Source organism: Cibotium barometz, chromosome 1 (genome assembly GCF_041138505.1).
Source record: "Cibotium barometz isolate CiBa-2024 chromosome 1, ASM4113850v1, whole genome shotgun sequence".
In the NCBI taxonomy this organism is placed as follows: Eukaryota; Viridiplantae; Streptophyta; class Polypodiopsida; order Cyatheales; family Cibotiaceae; genus Cibotium; species Cibotium barometz.
The window spans coordinates 40195908-40213812 of record NC_141046.1 but is presented as its reverse complement, the minus strand read 5'-3'; the positions used below and the strand labels follow the sequence as shown (position 1 = coordinate 40213812).

Here is a 17905-nt window from a genome sequence, read left to right as displayed (position 1 = left end):
AATCCCACTGTAGCAGGTGATCTCGGTTGAAAACCATACATAAGACTAAAACCAGGACTAAAACATGTACTCGTATGCTTAGTACCAGTCACACGGGGACGCGGGGACGGCCCTTAGGGACACGGGACGCAGGGACGAGGACGGCCGGGGACGCGGGGGGGGGCGGCCGTGCAGTGTGGGGACGCATGAAGTCGTCCCGGGGACGCGTTCTCGAAACACGGGACGGGCAGGGGACGCGGTGAGGGGACGCCTCCAACGGCCAGAAACGGGCAGAAAACGGACAGAAACGGGCAGATTTCCAGTTATAAAAGAAGGCACACTTCAGGACTTTTCTCCACACTCAAGTTTGAAGCTTCAAGCCTCATTGCTCAAGCCTCAAGCTTCCAAAGTTCCAAGTTCCATTGTCCAAGCCTCAAGGCCCAAGTGGCAAGTTAGCCCTCTCTCTCTCTCTATACTATCTACATTGTGCCAACTTCCAAGCCATCTCTCTCTCTCTCTCTCTCTCTCTCTCTCTCTCTCTCTCTCTCTCTCCAAGTTCCATGATCCATCCCTCTTGAGACTTGCAAGCCTCAAGAGTCAAACGGCAACTTGCAACTCTCTATTGCACCCTTCTTCCCTCTCTCTCACACTATCATCATTCATGGCATCTCAAGCCTCAAGCTTCCAAAGTTCCAAGTTCCATTGTCCAAGCCCCAAGGCCCAAGTGGCAAGTTAGCCCTCTCTCTCTCTATATACTATCTACATTGTGCCAACTTCCAAGCCATCTCTCTCTCTCTCTATACTATCTACATCTCTCTCTCTCTCTCTCTCTCTCTCTCTCTCTCTCTCTCTCCAAGTTCCATGATCCATCCCTCTTGAGACTTGCAAGCCTCAAGAGTCAAGCGGCAACTTGCAACTCTCTATTGCACCCTTCTTCCCTCTCTCTCACACTATCATCATTCATGGCATCTCAAGGTGAAGGCGCCGCCGCCACATCTTCCGTTGCGGGCTCTTCACAAAGGAGGCCGGCGGTGCACACATGGTCATGGTGGGATGAGGTCCACTACACTAGTCGTGGAGTGGGCGGTGGTTCAAGGGCATGGAATTGCAAGCTTTGTTCCTACAAGAGAAGTGGCGGCGCCAACAAAGTGCGAGCTCACTTTTTGCACGAGGCCGGTCATCAAGTGCAATTTTGCGCACGCATTACTCCTGAGAAGCGAGCGGAGCTTCTTGAGAAGCTCAAGGTTTATGAGGCGGCCAAGGCGGCAAAGAGAGGGCGACATGTTGCCGCTGATCCTCATGATGTGGTGAGAGCACGAGAGCAACCGACGTGAATGGAGGTGGAGAGGAACCCAAATCTTGCTTCAAGCTCTCAACCATTCAAGTCCACTCCATCCACATGGGTGCCTCCATTCCCATCCGCTGTCAATCCACTCTTAACGAGAATTGGAACCCAAAATTGAAGGATGAGGTGGATAGGTCGGTGGATAGGTTCTTCTACCACGACCACATTGCGTTTCAAGCGGCACGGTGAGAGTCGAGACTCAATTCTCTTCACTCTTTTTTTTTTTAATGTCTCATGCTTCGAAGCATTTGTCATATTGCCAAAAAAAGCTAACATGCTACATGGTTTTCCTTACTTGAAATAGGTCTCCTTACTTCCGTGAGATGGCCACAAAGATCGGGGAATATGGCCCCTCTTATGTGCCACCTTCATCGGAAAAGATTCGCACCACTTTGCTTGATAGGGAGAAGTTGGCCGTTGAGCACGCGGCAGCGGATACAAAGGCAACGTGGGAGACTAACGGAGTCTCTCTCATTGTAGATGGATGGAGTGACACGCGCAAACGCTCCATCCATGGAGTGGTGGCCTACTCAAGGGGCAAAGTGTACTTCATCAAGTCACATGATGCGAGTGGCACTCGGAAGGCCGTGGATGTGCTTGCCGCGGAATGGGCGTCCACGATCGAGGTCATTGGGCCGGAGCTTGTGGTCGGCATGGTGGCAGATGGAGAGGCGTCAAATAGGGCAGCCGGGACCATTATTGAGTCAATGTATCCATCCATCACAGTTTCTTTTTGCATGGCCCATTGTCTCAACAACCTCCTCAAAGACATAGGTGCCTTGCCATGGATTGCACCCACCATTGAGGAGGCTAACCAGCTTGTATCCTTTGTCCTCAACCACCAAAGGCTGCGACATGAGTTCTCTAAAAGAAGCACTCTTTCCCTCCTCAAGTATTCTGAGACAAGGTTTGCATACAACTTCCTCATGCTAGGCCGCTTGTCTACATGTGGCGGAGCCCTAAGAGGGCTTTTCCTTACTGATGAATTTTCTGCCATGCTGCAGTCAAAATCGGCAAACAGGGAGAACGTGCCGAGATCGCGCCGACGATGCCGCTTGGTGGGAGAAGGTGAAGACACTCGACGCCTTGGTCAAGCCTATTGTTCACCTTCTACGAGTCATTGACGGCCGTGAACCATGTATCGGCAAGGTCTATGAGGCCATGGATCGCATGATCGAGTCACTCCAGCAGCTTGTGCCAGACAGGGCCGAGTTTGAGAAGATCCACTCATTATGTGAGTCCAGGTGGAACTCCTACTACTCCCCTCTTCATGCGGCTGCCTTTGTGGTTGATCCAGAGTTCCAGGGCAGAAAGCAAGAGGCCGACAAGGAAGTAAGCAGGGGATGGCGGATCATTTTGGAGCGCTTAGAGCCCGACCCTACCATCAGGCGGAAGATCAGAGACCAGCTATCTCAGTACTACAGGACGCGACAGGGATCTTTTGGATGTTTAGATGCACAGCTTGACCGCCTCAAGATTGGGTCTCCTCTTTGGTGGGAGGATTACGGATCAGATGGGCCGGAGTTGCAGCGCTTGGCTATTCGCATCCTTAGCCAGGCTGTCAGCTCTAGTTGCTTGGAGCAACTTTGGAGTGTTTACAGTCACATTGCCTCTAAGAAGAGGAACCGCCTTGAAGTGCAAAGGGCAAGTGATTTGGTTTTTGTGAGCGCTAACTTGCGCATGCTATGTGCGACAGCAACAGGGAAGACAGATCCCTTCACTGAATGGGAGATGGCACAGCAGGATCCTGCAGCTCAGGAGCATCTTGAGGAGGTAGAGGAGGAGCTACAGCCTGAGAGGGAGGAGGCGGCTTCAAATGGCATCGACGACTTCGACTTCCAAGCCTCCCGCGAGGCTAGCACTTCAGGAGCTTGAGGCTTGACTCTTGAGCCTTGAGCCATCTCACCTTTTTTGTGCCCACTGCCAATGGCCATGATCTATTGTGATCTATCATCTATGATCTATCTAGTATCTCTATTTTGTACCCACTCTTTTTTGTAACCCTCACTGCCCATGAGGCATGTACTTATCTCTTTGTATCTATCAGACTATCAATCACATAATCAGTGTGCCATCGATGTTTTATTAGCGCATTTTGCTCAAAATGACTCTTGTTTTTTTTTCTATTCGGTGTAAAATTTTGTTCAAAGTGTGTCTCTATATATATGTCATGCATACAACTCCTAAATTGCTTTTAAAAAAGAGGTTTTTTTTTGCCGTTCCCGACCCCGTCCCCGGGACGGCACTTCCCCTTCCCCGTCCCCGTCCCCGTCCCCGTCCCCGTCCCCGTCCCTCGTCCCCATGTGACTCTGCTTAGTACTGTTATATGCAAATTCTAACATAGAAAGATAATCCTTCCATGAACTCTGTCTTTTGGATACATATGCCCGAAGCATATCCTCCAAAATCTGATTCACTCTTTCAGTCTGGCCATCAGATTGAGGATGATCTGAAGAACTCAAATTCAAAGTTGTTTCCAACTTCTCAAAAACAAGTTTCCAAAAATCACTCGTAAACTTAGAGTCCCTATCACTAACTATGTCCTGCGGTAACCCGTACAGTCTGAACAATTGCTCGATAAACAATGGTCTACCGAGTCGGTAAAAATCTAGCTATTTTTGTCAAACAATCTACCACAACCCAAATAGAATCGTGGTCTTCATGTGTTCTTGGCAATCTGGTAATAAAATCCATGGAAATACTTTCCCATTTATTACCTGGGATTTGCAAAGAATGCAACAACCCAGCCTGTCTAAAACGTTCAGCTTTATTTGCTTGACAAACTTGACACTTGAGAACATAATTTTCTACATACCCTTTCATCTTTGGCCAATAAAAAGTGTGTTTCACTAACGATAGTGTCCTGTGTACCCCAGGGTGTCCAGCAGAAGGGGTGTCGTGACACTCCTTAAGAATCTTGGACTTAATGTCCAAGATTTGTGGTACACAAATTTTGTCACTACGGAATAGTAAACCATTCCGAATCATCCACTGGCCTCCTGCAGCCTGAATGGTAGGCTGCTTAATCATCGAGCCTTGGTCAATCAATGAGTTCCCGTTCTGGATCTTCTGCCAAAATGGACCAAAATAACTATCAGTCCTACAAAGCCCTGAAATAAGTCAATAGAAATCTCGGTGAACGACAAAGTATTCACCTCTCTAATTCGACTAAGTGCATCTGCAACACTATTCATGGACCCTTTTCGATAACGAATCTCAAAATCAAAATCTTGCATTAACTCAGCCCAACGAGCTTTCCTTCCTCTCAAATCATCCGCATCACACACATACTTGATTGACTGATGATCAGTCAATACCACAAACTTGGAGCCATATAAATAATGTCTCCAAACCTTGAGAGCATGAATCACAGCATAAAGCTCCTTCTCAAGGGTTGGCCAACGAGATTGAGTGTCGTCTAGCTTTTTACTTTCAAAAGCAACAAGTCTACCATCTTGAAATAGAGCAGCCCCGATGGCATAGTCACTAGCATCAGTTTCAAGAACATAAGGCCGACTAGGATCGGGTAATGCGACGATAGGTGCTTCCTTGACTTTATCTTTCAAAAGTCTGAAGGCCTTATCCAGATCGTTATTCCAAGTGATAGGCTGATTTGACTTACGTCCACGACCTTTCAACAAGTCGGTCATCGGTAGTGTGAGCTAAGAGTACTCCCGCATAGATTTCCGAAGAAAAACAACAAAACCGAGAAAAGAGTGAAGTTGTTTCACTGTTCGTGGTATAGGCCAGTCCAAAACCTTCTCAACTCGGTCATAGTCAATCCATCTCTAGTGATCTTGTGTCCCAAGTAAATGATGTCTCTCATAAAAAACTCACATTTACTTAATTTAGCATATAGTCGATTCTGCCTTAAAAAAGATAAGATAATCATGAGGTGTCTAACGTGATCCTCAAGAGTACGACTATATATCAAAATATCATCCAGGAACACATCCACAAATTTTCCCAAATGTTCACGAAAAAGATCGTTCATCATTTGCTGGAAAGTGACTAGAGCATTAGTTAACCCAAAAGGTAGTACGAGAAATTCGTAATGGCCATACCTAGTCCGAAAGGCGGTTCTTTCGACATGCCTTTCATGAATACGTATCTGGTGATAGCCAATACGTAAATCTATCTTCGTGAAATATTTCGCTCCTGCTAACCGGTCAATCAGGTCATCTGATCTAGGGAGAGGATAACGGTTCTTAATTGTCAGCTTGTTCAATCTCTTGTAATCTATACACATTCGCCAGGTGTTGTCCTTCTTTCTCCTAAGCAACACAGGTGCACCCCAAGGTAATTTACTTGGACGGATCTGGCCCATCCTCAGATAATCTTCGAGTTGTTTAGAAAACTCATCTTCCTCAGCTTGGCTCATCCTGTAAGGTGGAATACTGACATAATGAGCCTGTCACATGCACTCTGCACTCAGTGCATGGTGACAAGATGGCTCATCATCAAAAGTGCAACAGTTGTACAGTTTTAGAACCCAATAGAATGATAATTGTCGTACGCCGTGACCCCATTGTACATCCTCAGTCCAGGATAAGTCAGGTACGAGCTACGTAGGTCATTCCTCAGCCTTAGTGGGTCATTCCTCAGTCCCTTAACCCACTTGGAGAGAATCATTCATGCATGTAGAGTCAGTAGAAGCCTTAGGGTTTGCATCAGAAAGCACTCTGCATCCTGCATAATATGCATTCATATGCCTGTGCATCATTTAGAACATCCCCGAAGCCTTAGGAAATTTACTGGGATTTATCTGGAATTTTTTCCATATTTAATAGTTTTTATTTAGCATTATTTGTATTATTGGGCATTTATAAATATAAACTTTATTAAATGGCCAACCTCCAGTTAGGATAAATAGGCTTGCATAGAGCTTGTTTTCTCATTCAGTCTTCATTGTGCTAAGAGCTCTTCTCCTCAGCCCTAGGAGTATCCTTGCCTTCAGCCCTAGACTAATCCAGCCCTTGGAGCTCATAAGCTTGCTTCTCCAGCCTTTGTTGGGGTAAAGGCATTATGCCCACCCTTATAGTGTGTACAAGCCCATAAGTTATAGTACATAGTACACTTAGTACTTTTAATGTACTAAGTGCACTATGTGTACTAGTGCAATATACATGTGTGATAGGGGAGTCACACACTCATGCCTCATGAGTTGACTTATCCCCACAACTCTCTCTCTCTCTCCCTTGCTTCTCTGTGTATGTCTCCCATGAATGAACCTTAACCCTAATTCTCCCATCAACTCGTATCAGAGCTTTGGTCCCTCCCTCTTCTCCTTGATGGCTCCTGCTGATTTCTGTCCTTCTGTTCTGGTCTTATTCAGCCCTTGCATGCTAGTCGCCTGCTGAATTTTTTTTTTCTGCCCAGCCATTGTGGGCTGCTCAGCTGCTGCCCAGCCAGCAGCGTGGACTGCCCCAGCAGCCCATCAGCCAAGCGAGGGCCCTCTAGTGTAGCGCTGGGCGTACATACGCTAGGCGAAAACAGCAGCTGGTGCGGTGAGCGTGGAGGCGAGCGAGTGGCGAAGGCAGCAGCGGCGTCCTCAACTGGCCACGTTATTAACCGTGCAAACGTGGCGCTGAGCGTTGGCGAACTGGCGCTAGGCGACGTAGCTCTACACGATCGAGTGGATGCACAGTCGACTACAAGGCGAGTGTCCATACCCAAGCGGACACGTAGGCAGGTGAGCGAAGGCCTAGCGCTGGGCGTCGGCTGGCGCTAAGCGAAAACATCAGTAGCGTAAGGCGCTAAGCGAAGACATCAACTGGTCGTATATGCGCTGCTACTCGGTGAAGAGGCCAGAAGCGAACGCAAGACAGTGCTCAGCCACGTAAAAGGGGTTTAGGGTGGTCGCCCTGCTCCTCGCAGCCCAACAAGGGCTACCCAACCAGCTGCCCACAGCCAGCACACGTGGCTGCCCAGCTGCTCCAGAAGCTGCCCAACACCGAAGTCGCCGCCACCACCGCCTCCATCTCAGCCTGCAAGTCAAGAAACTCAGAAAAATCAGAAATTTCAGAGGTATTTGCCTTCAATATTTTGGAAATTTCTTATCAATTCAAGCAATTGAGCAGGTACAGGTGCCGAATTGCTCAATTTTTTGAGCAAAATTGGCAAAATTGGGTGACATTGGTCAAATCAGGATCAATTTGCAAGAAATTGGATGTCGAAATTTGGGGCTTTTGATGTAATTGTGCAATTAAGCACTCATACATGCTGTATGATGTGAGAAATCGCACATTTGGGCAAAATTGCAGCAAATTGCAGTGCAAATCAAGGGGCTTTTGTGCCGATTTCGTTGATTTGCATGCAGGCAATCGCATTTGATGCTGTGGATAATGTGCTGATGCCTTACAAGCACTCAATGTGCCTGTAAATCAAGGGGCTTTCATGTATTTGATGTATATGTGGCCAGGGGGAAGCATCGTGAACACTCTGGATGCCTTCATGTGCGTCAATGTACCATGCATGATCAGAAATTGATCTTAAATCAAGGGGCTTTTCAAGTTCGTATGCTTGTTGAGCTTGGCAAAGCAGCAGGCAAGACATTTATGCCTTGAATCCTCAAAAATCAGCTTGCAGTCAAGGGGCTTTTGCCCAATTTCTGTTCGGGACTGTTGTATGCAGTGTTCGGGACTGTAAAAGTCTGATTTTCACTCATTTGGACAGCCAGGAGAGCATTTATTGCTATTGTACCTGCTGGTACAGATTTGGCACAGCTTTGTGCATGTTTTGGCATGGCTGTACACTGTTTTGAGTGACCAAAAGGTTCAAATTTAGCTGCTGTACTTGCCGGTACAGGTTTGGTACATCATTGGTGAGCACTTGGTACTGCTGTACAGTACTTTGGAAGGGCAAAAGAGCACATTTAAGGTGCTGTCCAAAATCTGCAGCAACCAGATTTTGGTGTTTTCATCACATAAAGTGGGAGAAAAGTTGCATTCTTGCTTCCGCAGTGGGAGATAAACTTTGGGAGAAAAACTGTGAGCACTTTGTGTGCTTTTGGTGCAGTGTTTGCACATTTGCAGGGAGTCAGGCATTGACAGGTTAGCAACCACAGGTGAGAGCTCTTCATTGCTTCACATCAAGAAGCTTGAAGGCTCGCATAACTATGATATTTGGCAAACCCAGTGCTACAATGTGTTGCTCCAGAAAAAGCAGCACAAGCCTATCAAAGAAAGGGGTGTGATGCCCGCTTCTCTTACTGCTGAAGAGTGGGAAGATATGGATGAGCTGGCAAGATCTACTATCATATTGTCTGTGTCAGACTCTTTACTTTTCAGCATTCGTGAAGAGAAGACAGCTTGGGGAATGTGGCAGAGATTGCAGGACTTGTATGCCCAACAAAGTGCCTCAAGCAAAGTGTATTGGTTGAAGAAACTCATAGGTCTTCAGATGAAGGAAGGGGCCTCTATGACAGCCCATCTAAATGAGTTTAATGGTATTGTCAGCCAGGTCATCAATCAAAAGTTGGCAATGGACGATGAGTTCAAAGCCACTTTTTTGTTATGCACTTTGCCAGAGAGTTGGGACACATTCAGGACAGCCACTAGCAATTCGAATGCTATGCTGTCATATGCAGATGTTGAGGGTGCTCTTCTTCAAGAAGAGATGAACAGGAAAAACAACTCTGTTGGAAAGTCCAATGCAATGAATGCACGTGGGAGATCCCAGCAAAGGGGAAAAAGCCAAGAAAGGGGAAGGAGCAAGTCTCGCTCCAAAAAGGATTTGGAATGCCATTATTGTGGCAAGAAGGGACACATTAAAAAGCAATGCTACAAATGGAAAAATGATCAAAAAGAAAAGGGAAAAGGCAAAGACAAAGAGAAAGACGAAGCCAAAGATGTAAAGCCAAAGGGCAAAAGTGGAGTCAAGATTGAAGAAATCAATGTGTCACATGCAGGTGGCAGTGAGGATGAGGTCCTCTTTACGTCTTCACTTGATGCCCATTCACTTCTTACAGGTGGTCATGGTATGCACTCATGGATCATTGATTCAGGTGCCTCCTTTCATGTCACAGGTTGCAGAGACTTGTTTGTCAGGTATACTGCTGGCAATGAAGGAGTGGTTTATTTGGGTGATAACCATGCATGCAAAATTCTTGGCAGAGGTGATGTGAGGCTTGTATTTTCAGATGGCTCACAGCTTATGCTCCATGATGTCAGGCATGTGCCTGAGATCAAGAAGAATCTGCTTTCTACTGGACAGCTTGATGATGCTGATTATGTTACCACATTTGGTAGTGGAAAGTGGAAGATTAGTAAGGGCTCACTGGTTGTTGCCAGAGGCTCTAAGGTGGACACTCTTTATTTCATGCATGCAGGTGTTTGTCACCATGCTAATGTAAATGCAACCGAGCTGCCGAAAATCTCTATGTGGCATAGCCGGTTGGGACACATGAGTGTCAAGGGAATGGAGCAATTGTCTCGTTTGGGTTACTTGCCTTCTCTAAAGTTTTCAAGTTTTCAGTTTTGTGAGCATTGTATATATGGTAGGCAACTATAGTGCCCCCACAAGAAAGCTCTTGGACAGAAAGATGCTCAGTTAGAGCTTGTGCATACAGATGTATGTGAGATGCCTCAGCTTTCTTTGGGAGGGGCAAAATATTTTGTGTCTTTTATAGATGATGCCACACGCAAGGTGTGGGTTTATCCTCTTCGTTTGAAGAGTGATACATTCTCAGTGTTTGAGAAGTTTGTTGCTCTTGTTGAGAATCAAACTGGCAAAACACTGAAGGCTTTGCGTTCCGACAATGGTGGAGAGTACATGTCCAAACAGTTTCAGGACTTTTGTGATGCTAAAGGCATCAAGAGGGAGCTCTCTACTCCTTATGATCCTCCACAAAACGGGACAGCAGAGAGGATGAACAGGACCATACAGGAGAAGGTCCGTTCTATGTTGTCACATGCTGCATTACCTCATGGTTTTTGGGCTGAAGCTGTTATGACAGCCGTTCACCTTATAAACAGGTCACCTAACACGAGGCTTGGTGGGAAAGTGCCAGAAGAAGTATGGACAGGGAAGCCTCCGTCATACAAGCACTTGAGAGTGTTTGGTTGCGTTGCGTACGTGCACATACGCAGGGAAATGCGCACCAAACTTGATCCTAAGTCTCATAAATGCATATTCCTAGGATATGGTGACAGAGGTGAAATGGGGTATAGACTTTGGGATCCCATAAATAGAAAGATCATACGCAGCAATGATGTCATTTTTGATGAAACATGCATGTATAAGGAGCCTGCAAGGCAACAGGAGCCTGCCAAAGTCATCTTTGATGATGATGGACGTCATGGACAACAACAAAGGGCTGTAAATCAGCCATTACAGCAGGAAAACCAGCCCTTAAATGGTGCTGAAAATGGTCCAAATGGACAGCCAGATATGGCAGAAGATATCCCTATGGATATACCACAGTTGGAGGAGATACCGGGCATGATATTTCAGCCTTATGGCATGGAACAGGAGCCACCAATGGGTGATATGCAGGCTGGACAGCAACCTGCAAATGATGGTCATTGGGTACGGAGGTCCACTAGACCCTCCAGAGCCCCTGACAGGTTTGTTCCAGGGGTTGACTACTTGATGCTCACTGACTGTGGGGAGCCCTCATGTTATAAGGAGGCTTTACAGAGGGCAGACAAGGCTCTTTGGGAGCGTGCCATGAAGTCAGAGATGGATTCTCTGCACAAAAATGGAACATGGAAGTTGGTGCCTTTGCCTGCAGGCAAGAAGGTTTTGCCATGCAAGTGGGTATACAGGCTCAAAGTTGCATCAGATGCAAAGCCAAGATACAAAGCCAGGTTAGTGGCTAAGGGCTTCAAGCAGGAATATGGTGTGGCCTTTGATGAGATCTTCTCTCCAGTGGTCAAAATGACCACACTTAGAGCTGTGTTGGCTTTGGTTGCACATGATGATCTGGACTTGATTCAGATGGATGTGAAGACTGCTTTTCTTCACGGTGATCTCCATGAGGAGATATATATGCAGCAGCCAGAGGGTTATACAGTAAGTGGAAAGGAGAAGCTTGTATGCAAGCTGAAAAAGAGTCTTTATGGGCTCAAACAGGCACCAAGAGAATGGTATCATAAATTTGATACATTCATGAAATCTCAGAAATTCAGGAGAAGTGACATAGATCACTGCTTGTACACCAAGAAAGCTTTGGATGGCAGTCTCTTGATTCTCATTTTGTATGTTGATGATATGTTGATTGCCGGGAAATCTCGTAAAGAGATGGATGCCTTGAAGCAGAGGCTGCATCAAACCTTTGATATGAAGGATTTGGGTGATGCAAATCACATCTTGGGTATGCGGATACTTCGGGACAGAAATCAGCATGTGTTGTATTTGTCTCAGAAGGAATACATTGGCAAAGTCTTGCAGAGGTTCAATATGGACGGGGGGAAGAAAGCTAGTACTCCTTTGCCTCCATATGTGAAACTCACTGCTATGGACAGCCCACAGTCGGATAGTGACAGGGCTGATATGGCCAAGATTCCGTATGCTTCAGCTTGTGGCAGTCTCATGTATGCCATGGTTGCTACTAGGCCGGACATTGCATTTGCAGTGGGAGTGGTTTCTAGATACATGGCCAACCCTGGCAAGAAGCATTGGGAAGCAGTGAAAGGTGTCATGAGATACCTGAAGGGCACACAGGATTTGTGCATTTGCTTTGGCAAACAGGATGCATTAGTGCATGGTTACACGGATTCGGATTATGCCGGTCATCCAGATAACCGGAAGTCTACTACCGGTTATGTATTTACATTCACAGGAGGTGCTGTGTCATGGATATCCAGGATGCAGAAGTGCATTGCCTTATCTACTACAGAGGCCGAGTATATTGCAGCCACAGAGGCTTGCAAGGAGGCATTATGGCTATCTCGGTTAGTGGTTGATTTGGGTTATACAGGGGATATTCCATTGTTGCATTGTGACAGTCAGAGTGCCATTCAGTTGGCAAAGAACCCTGTTTTTCATGCAAAGACGAAGCATGTGGATGTGAAGTATCACTTCATCAGAGAGGTGATAGAGAACAAGCAAATTCAGCTTGTTAAGATTCATACGGATGACAACCCGGCTGATCTGTTGACGAAGAGTTTGCCTCCGGAGCGGTTTGCTCATTGCAGACACTTGATGGGCATTGGATGAGGCCATTTTCAGCCTTGATATGGCCTTGTATATTATCATGTACATGCTGATTTTTTCTTTTCCTTTACTTAAGGGCACTTTGCCTTTAAGTGGGAGGTTGTTGGGGTAAAGGCATTATGCCCACCCTTATAGTGTGTACAAGCCCATAAGTTATAGTACATAGTACACTTAGTACTTTTAATGTACTAAGTGCACTATGTGTACTAGTGCAATATACATGTGTGATAGGGGAGTCACACACTCATGCCTCATGAGTTGACTTATCCCCACAACTCTCTCTCTCTCCCTTGCTTCTCTGTGTATGTCTCCCATGAATGAACCTTAACCCTAATTCTCCCATCAGCCTTGAGAACCCTTGCTTCAGTCAGCCCTAGGCGCCTGCTATCAGCCTCCAATCAGCCTGTTTTCAGCATCAAAGCAGCCCTGATTCAGTCCTCTACAGTCTCTAACTCAGCATACTGTCAGGCCTCAGTTCAACGCCAGCAATCAGCCTGCAGCCAGCCTGCGTTTTCTGTTCTACAGCAATACCTTCATGCGTTTCAGTCCAGCAGCAGAATACCTCTGCGTTTTCTGTCCAGCAGTCCCAGAACCTCTGCGTTTCAGTCCATCAACTGAAAGGGCATGTGGGCTACACCAGGTAAAAGGCATGTCAAGGAGCACTCGTGTACAGCCTTGAGCAATGGCGTGAGAGAGAGGGAAGTGTAGGCGTGGAGCCACTCGAAAATCAGAGATAGAGGGAAGAAGATACGCTGGCTGGGGGGGAATACGTAAGAGCCCAAGAATTGAGCCCTTTTCCCTTTATTATTTGGGGAGTCACTTTGACCCTTAAAAATGGTCCCTTGGCCAAGTTCAATGTGAACTTGGCCCAAGGTTTTAAAACCTTCATAAAGCCTTTAAAAAGGCTATGTACAAGTTATACAAATGATAGAGGGGTCATTTAGGCCTGTAACCCAACAACCTCCCACTTAAAGGCATAAATGGCGCCTTTAAGTTAAGTAACTCCCACCATCTGTATGCATAGCTGATGTTGTGCTTTGGGTAAGCACTTGGTGAGAGCATCTGCAGGGTTTTGTGACGTATGGACCTTAACCATGGTGATAAGGCCATCCTCAAGCACTTCTCGAATGAAGTGATACCGCACATCAATATGCTTTGTGCGCGCATGAAACATGGCATTCTTTGCCAGACATATGGCACTCTGGCTATCACAACCAAGCATAGGTGCCTTATCAGGCAAACCAAACTCACTGCATAAACGTGCCAACCATATGGCTTCTTTGGTAGCCTTAGTGGCTGAAATATATTCAGCCTCTGTAGTAGATAGTGCAACTATCTTTTGTAGTCTAGAGCACCATGAGACAGCACCTCCTGCAAGAGTAAATACATAACCACTTGTGGATTTGCGTGTATCCACATCACCAGCCATGTCTGAGTCACAAAATACCTTCAATTCCAAAGGAACCTTACCATAACAGAGGCATTTGTTTTTAGTCCCTTTCAAGTACCTCATAATGGACTTTACTACATCCCAATGCAATTTGCCTGGATTAGCCATAAACCGGCTCACAACTCCCACTGCATGGGCTATGTCAAGCCTAGTAGCAACCATAGCATACATAAGTGAACCACAAGCTGATGCATAAGGAACACTTTGCATTTCATTGGTTGCTTGATCAGACTTGGGGCAATCTTCCTTGGAGAATTTCACATATGGCTGTAATGGCACACCAAGAGGCTTTGCTTCAGCCATGTTAAACCTGTCCAGCACTTTTTCAATGTACTTTTCTTGAGACAAGTACAATATGCGCTGGTCCCTTTGCCTTCTAATCCTTACTCCAAGAACATGTTCAGCTGCCCCAAGGTCTTTCATTGAAAACGCAGATTTCAGCTGCTGTTTAAGAGCATCAACAGTGCTTCTTTTCCTTCCAGCAATCAACATATCATCAACATAGAGCACAAGAATAATAGGGCTGCCATCCTCATCAAGTTTTGTGTACAAACAATGATCTGCATGGCTTCTTTTGTAACCATGTTTGAGCATAAACGCATCAAACTTTTTGTACCATTGTCTAGAAGCCTGTTTCAGCCCATACAAGCTTCTATTGAGCTTACATACCAAATGTTCCTTTCCCGGAATAACAAAACCCTCGGGCTGTTTCATGTAAAGCTCTTCCTCAACATCACCATGCAAGAAAGCTGTATGTACATCCATTTGGTCCAATTCCAAATCAAGGGCAGCCGCTATGGCAAACAATACACGCAAAGTGGTCATCTTCACGACAAGAGAGAACACTTCCTGAAAGTCTATGCCCTTTGTTTGCGCATATCCCTTTGCAACCAGCCTTGCTTTATACTTGGGTTTTGCATCAACTGTCTTGATTTTATACACCCATTTGTTAGGAATGGCCTTCCTACCTTTGGGCAATTCAACCAAGTCCCAAGTATCATTAGCATGCAAAGCTTTAATCTCTTCCTGCATAGCAAGCTCCCACTTGTTGCTGTGCTCACATGTCTTTGCCTCTTTGTAAGTAAGAGGCTCACCCTCATCTGTCAACATAATGTAATGCAAAGAGGGATCATATCTACTCACATTCCGTCTTGGACGAGTAGAACGCCTCACCCAATGATCCACATTATCCGGAAATGGGTCTACATCAGGTGGGATGACAACATCATCAACTATGGGCTGCTGTCCATCATTTTCAGCACCATTTTCAGCATTGTTATGTGGCTGCAAATGCCCTTCAGGAGCCTCATTTTGCTGTCCAACATCATCTGGCTCAAACACCACTGGCTCATCAACATTTTCAGTCATATGTGGTGCATCCTGAGGGTCAAAAATAGGCCTAATAGGTGGCTGGTCATGCTGAAATTTGACCTTTTTATGGTCATGCTTTGAGGCACAATTGTTTTGAAGCAGCCTTGCCTCATTAAAAACAACATCCTGGCTGCGCACAACCTTTTTGAGCTGAGGTAACCAAATCCTGTAGCCCATTTCGCCTTCTTCACCATATCCCATGAAGAGGCCTTTAATGGACTTGGCATCCAGTTTGCTTCTCAACTCAGGTCTAATATGCACAAAAGCTTCGCAACCAAAGACGCGTAAGTGATCATATGAAGCAGGTTTGCCAGACCAAACCTCTTCAGGGATGTCACCTTTCAAAGACATGTGAGGGGATCGATTGCATATATGCACTGCAGTTTTTAGAGCTTCTCCCCAAAATCCATGAGGGAGATTAGCTGCGGACAGCATGCATCTCACCCTCTCACATAGAGTCCTATTATATCTTTCAGCCACACCATTAGAAGAGGGGCTGTATGGAACAGTAAGCTCCCTCTTAATGCCCAAATTTTCACAAAACTTCTTAAATTCAGCACTTGTGAACTCACCCCCATTATCCGTACGCAAGCATTTCAGCTTTTTACCTGTTTAGGTGGTCACAAATGCATGAAACTTCTTAAACGCAGCAAAGGCTTCATCCTTAGATCTGAGCAAATGAACCCAAATTTTTCTAGAATGATCATCAACAAAAGAAACAAAGTAGTGTGCACCCCCCATAGATTTGGTAGGCATGCTACAAACATCAGAATGTACAAGATCAAGCACATTAGATTTGCGAGAGACACCGGAGTAATAAGAACTCTTCACTTGCTTACCATATTGACATTCATTACAAAAGTCAAGCTTTGTGCCTTTAGCATCAAGCTTATTCAAGTTACAAAGCTTAGTAAGGCCTTTTTGGCTCATATGGCCAAGCCGCTTATGCCACAACTCCATGTGAGAGTTAATTTCAGCCAACGCAATAAACTTGCCCAACAAAGCCTTTCCATGTAAGCAGTAAAGTGTCCCTTTCTTTGTGCCTTTCACAATCAGCCTTGAGCCTTTGGTCATCTTCCATGATCCTTTCTCAAACAAAATGCTGTAACCATGCATATCCATCTGGCCAACAGAAAGCAGACTTTTCTTGATTCCCGGCACATATCTAACATCATGCAAGACAAGCTCATTTGTGCCATCTATAGAAAGATGCACAGTGCCAATACCCTCAATGGAACATGCATGATTGTTTCCAAGGTATACATGACCATGGCTGCCTGCATTAAAAGTAGAGAAACACTCCTTGATAGGAGTCACATGAAACGAAGCACCGGAATCGACTATCCAAGTCTGGGATAATGCATCATTAACAGTCAACAAAGCATCAATGAGATCACTCTTGGTGATCTGCATGTCCTGTGCATGAACATTGAGAGAGGCATCAAACTCATGAGCATCGTCGGCTAACAAAGTGGCACCCTCTACATCTGACAACTCCTCAATATAATAACACTAGAAGCCACATTGGCCTTCTCTTTGTCCTTTGAGTTGTCCTGTGTGTCTGTCTTGACTTCCTTCTTCTCTTTCTTTTTGTCTCCGCCATTCTTCTTCCTTTCTAACTCTGCCTTGTAGTACCTGCATTCGGGTTTCTTGTGACCTTTCCTGCCACATTGATAGCAAGTCACCTCACCCTTGCCTTTGCTGGCATTTCCCCTTTCCTTACTCTTACTCTTACTTCTCTGTGCATAAGGAGTCTTCTTATCTGTCCTGCCTCTAACCATGTTGGCTGAGCTGCCTCCCTCTCCCCCTGCTTTCCTCCTGATTTCCTCATTCAGTATAGAACCCCTAACACCATCAAAGGTCAGATTGGGGTTATTTGACAGTGAGACCACCAATGTCTCCCACGAATCAGGTAAGGTCATAAGCAAGAAGATAGCTTTCAGCTTATCATCAAAGGGAGGCATGCCTGAATCCTGCAACTGCGATAAGGTACCTGTAAACAATGACAAGTGCTCTGCAGCACTCTTGGACTCATCTAGCTGCATGCCAACAAGTTTCCGCATTAGATGCACCTGATTGACTGGCGTTGTATTCTCATACGTCACTTTTAGCTTTGCCCACAACTCAAAAGCAGTAACAAGCCCCTTGAGATCTACCAAGATCTCGTCGGAAACGGCCATCTTAATGTAAGTAATGGCCTTCTTGTTCAAAGTAAGCCATGCATCCTCAGTCATGTCCACTGGCTTCTCTGCCTCCAATGCCCTGTCACAATCCTTAAGGAAGAGGATTCCTTGAATCCTTTCCTTCCAAAGGTCGAAACCCGTACCCTCAAAGCACCGGATCTCAAAGAGATTCTTTACGTCCGAGGAAGATGATGCCATAGTCGCACAAACGAGAGGACTAACGTGCTGAAATTTGGGGCAAAATGGACCAAAAACAAAGTATAACCTCACAGAAACGTGCACTATAGCTCCAGGTGGTCACAGGAGCAATTTGAGCCAAAAGGGGTCAGTTTAGGCACAAAAATAAAGTTCTGAATTTTCTGCGCAGAAAATTTCAGCAAGCGAATTTGTGCCCAAAAACAACAATTTTAGTTGTTTTTA

The 17905-nt window shown here is 45.7% G+C and overlaps 1 protein-coding gene across 2 annotated transcripts in view; it reads right to left on the bottom strand.

Annotated features, from left to right (window-relative positions):
• PIE1 (SNF2 domain-containing protein / helicase domain-containing protein) overlaps positions 1 to 17905 on the bottom strand; it is a 181288-nt gene that overhangs the window by 131611 nt on the left and 31772 nt on the right. The window lies entirely within an intron of this gene.